Source organism: Pinus tabuliformis, chromosome 8 (assembly GCF_031772625.1).
Source record: "Pinus tabuliformis cultivar Carrire ecotype Pingquan chromosome 8, CPIR1, whole genome shotgun sequence".
Taxonomy (NCBI): domain Eukaryota; kingdom Viridiplantae; phylum Streptophyta; class Pinopsida; order Pinales; family Pinaceae; genus Pinus; species Pinus tabuliformis.
In genome coordinates, this window is record NC_142294.1 from 1,860,512,743 (window position 1) to 1,860,516,211 (window position 3,469).

General features: G+C 34.9%; 1 pseudogene; it reads left to right on the plus strand.

Annotated features, from left to right (window-relative positions):
• Window positions 1-367: 367 nt before the first annotated feature.
• On the plus strand, window positions 368-2,201 carry LOC149243738 (uncharacterized; annotated as a pseudogene).
• Window positions 2,202-3,469: the final 1,268 nt, after the last annotated feature.

Genomic DNA, 3,469 nt, shown 5'->3' on the forward strand with positions numbered 1-3,469 from the left:
ATGTGAACATTGAAGATGTTGCCTCTCGATCTGAAAGGGTTAAATATATCGTCTCCCCTTTCAGAGATTCCAAGGTCTATAGGGAAGCTGAAGTACCTACAAAGGATCACCATATGGAATCATTCCAAAGTAGTCACCGTTGAGAGTTTGTCGGACAAATTTCGTCATTTGCGCTCTTTGAAATACTTAATTTTCAAAGGGTTCTCAAAATTGGTGTCGCTACCTCTTTCATTTGGAGAGTTAAATAACTTACAACTCATGGATTTGGAAGATGCTTCCTCTTTGCTCACACTTCCTAATTCATTTGGCAATTTAACTCGATTGAAATATCTTTCATTGAGGGGTTGTGAAAATTTGACCATCGATAATGGAACTATTGGAGATATTAAAATGCTGGAATCATCCCTCTAATGATCCCAAGGAAGGCGGCGATGTGTTGTTCCATTTGTGTAAGAAAAAGAGGCCTCGAGGCCACAGAACTGAATCCAAAAGTTTGATAGAGGACTCTAGCATTTAGGGTAGGAAATCCATACAAGTAGAAAGCCATGCTTCTAAATTTGAAAAACATAAAGTTCTTGTGCAATCCCATGTAACAATTTATTCAAGGAGCACCACTTTAATTCCTTGGACTCCGCTACGGGAACATAGCCATGGATTCATCAAAAGGCTAGTTGATTTTCACTTCCATAAACTGACAACTAATCTTCTTCAATTTAAATTTAGAGATTGGGTTGGTACCATGCAGTCATTGATTATTAATATATATGTAGAGTTTCTTGGTTTCAAGTTTTTTTATTATCTTGTTATGGATTTACCTTTGTCATTAGACATGCCCAATTGATTTCTATATTTGATAGACTAAAATATGATTCTACCAGGAATTACTAAGATTTAAATGGTGTCCACCTTATAAACAAGGGTCTTCAGCAAAAGGTTGATAGGGATTCATCATCTCCTGTAGAGAAACATGTCTAAGCAATTCGTTTCTTCAATACAAATTCCATTGGGTGCACTAGAGTATCTGATGCAGCCCAAAATTCCACAACATCTGATACAGAGCCCTGTGTGCCTCTAGAGAAGATAGATATGGAAACATTTGAATGGCCAAGAATTTTGCTGCAATTTTCCTAGAAAAAAATAAGGATGATTTTCTTATCATGAAAGGCACAAAGATTTCCCAATGACCCAAAAAGTGACCAAAATATGTTGAGAAGGTTCTACAAGCAGGAAAGACAGTGGACACGGTGTCTGATACAGAGGTATGTGTGCCTCCAGAGAAGATAGATATGGAAACATTTGAATGGCCAAGAATTTTGCTACAATTGTCTAGGAAAGAAAAGGAGGATGATTTTATTATCATGAAAGGCACAAAGCTTTTCCAGTGACCCAAAAAGTGGCCCAAATATGCTGAGAAGGTTCTCCGGGTAGGAAAGACAGTGGACACATGTTGTCAATTTATTTTCATTTTGTTTTCTTTATGTACACAAGCATGGAAGGAAGGAGGGTTTGTATCTGACATGTTTTTTTGTTTCTGTTACCATAGAATTATTTTCCTAGAAGTCTCAAATTTAGCAAGGGGACGCTAGAAAGTTAGAGACAAAAAATGTACTAAGAAGGTTTGTTTTATCCTTGTTTCTCTATTCTAGCCTTTTTTTTATAATGATTTTATGAACCATATGTATTTCATCTGTAGATTTGGGTTACTTCTAGTGTAGCCCTTTCTTGTTTGGAAAGTGTTTTCTTTGATTGTTTTCAACCTTTTCAGATTATTAGGAGACTCAATTCATTCCATATTTTTGGTTACATTTCTACTGCAGAAACCAAGGGGTCTAAAGGCAATGGAAAGTTCAGACAACGATTTAGACCGATGTGGCCAAGCATGGACAAATATCCAAGTTCTGCCACTATTTCCATGTTTTTCATTGTGTAGACTATTTGATTATTAATTCATTGTATCCCAGCTAAGTCTCCGTACTATAAAATGTTGATACATTGATTGCAAATTTTTTGGGGAGAGTTTTGCTGGAAAGATGCTCTACAGTTGTGATTAATGTTAGATTTACTTTGGCTATCTATTTCCAATGATATGGTAAGATTTGATTTGAAAATCTTGTATAAATCCTGCATTTGTAGGTTTGTATGTCATTGCGGCCATTAGTGGCCTTCCTGTACAAGTTTTAAAGGTGACCTACAGGGAATGAGTTCTGGCACAATCATAAGACAGTGAGAATGGCTTCTTGTATTTAATTCTAGATTTATAGATATTTTGAGTTCAATAAATTCATTATATCTCATAATCATTTCATCTTTGTGTTTAACAACTCATTGTCTTATAAGCAAGGCATTTTTTTGCAAAGCTGTTGGGAGATTTTTTGTATGATATTCATTTCACTAGTTAAAAACATAAATTGTAGGCAACTATTGTGAGGATCAACTAATTGTTTATCCAATGACACTTTTTTGTTACACACAAAGATTTATTGATGAACAATAAGCCTATGTTTTACCTATTATGGTTTGGTTGTAATTTGTCTAAGGTAATCTTGGAAAAATAACACTGTGATGCCAACCTTCTGAAGTAATATAACTATTTAGTTTGTAATTAAATGCACCTTTGGGATTTCTTTTATAGGTCTTTAGTGTCTTGGACATCTTGGGCCCTTCAATTGCAAAGCAAAACTTTAAGTAGGCAAAGTAGACTAGGTTAAGCAACATTAGTACCTACTTAACCTACTATCACTTTGAGAGTAAGTATCCATCCTCCTTGCCAAGAACATCAGGTTCCCTTGCAGTTTCAGAAGGGACTGTTTTCCCCCATGGGCTTGCCAATTCTTGATTGGCTTTTGTTTAAGTTGTGCTGCAAAAAATAAGACATTTCAACATGGCTTACGTATTCCTTGATTATCTAGTCTCTCCCACAATGTCATCTCCTCTCTTCTACCCTTTGCTGGTACTGTGCATCCATGTAAACATTAAGTATAGAATATTTAGAATCCTTTGTTATGTTTCTTTTTCAGAAGAAGAGCTATTTCATGGAGGGCATGTTAGAGAGTAATAAATATAGAAGTCCAGCAAAGTTGTTTCAACTTATATTATCCCAAGTGACCTTTTGGCTTGAGAAACATTACTATGATTTCAATAGCTAATTAAAGGTTCTTTCTCGAAAATGTTGAGTTGTAATGTTTTCCCTGTGATATCTTACATTTCAATTTTTAACTCATAGGCATCTCTGGAAATGCTAGGTTTTATTTATTCTATTTGAACCATAATTTTGAGAGAAACTAAGGCAAAGGCATTTTCATAGAGTAAAATTTTGTAATAACCTCAAAAGGTTTGCATATTTAACTTCTCTAGTTTAATATATGTTTCTTTGCATTGTTTCTTATTAACTATGTTGTGAGTTTAATCGATCACTATTCTATAGAGGTTAGCATATATTTCTTTGGAAGGTCGTTGTTTGGCAGTGAAA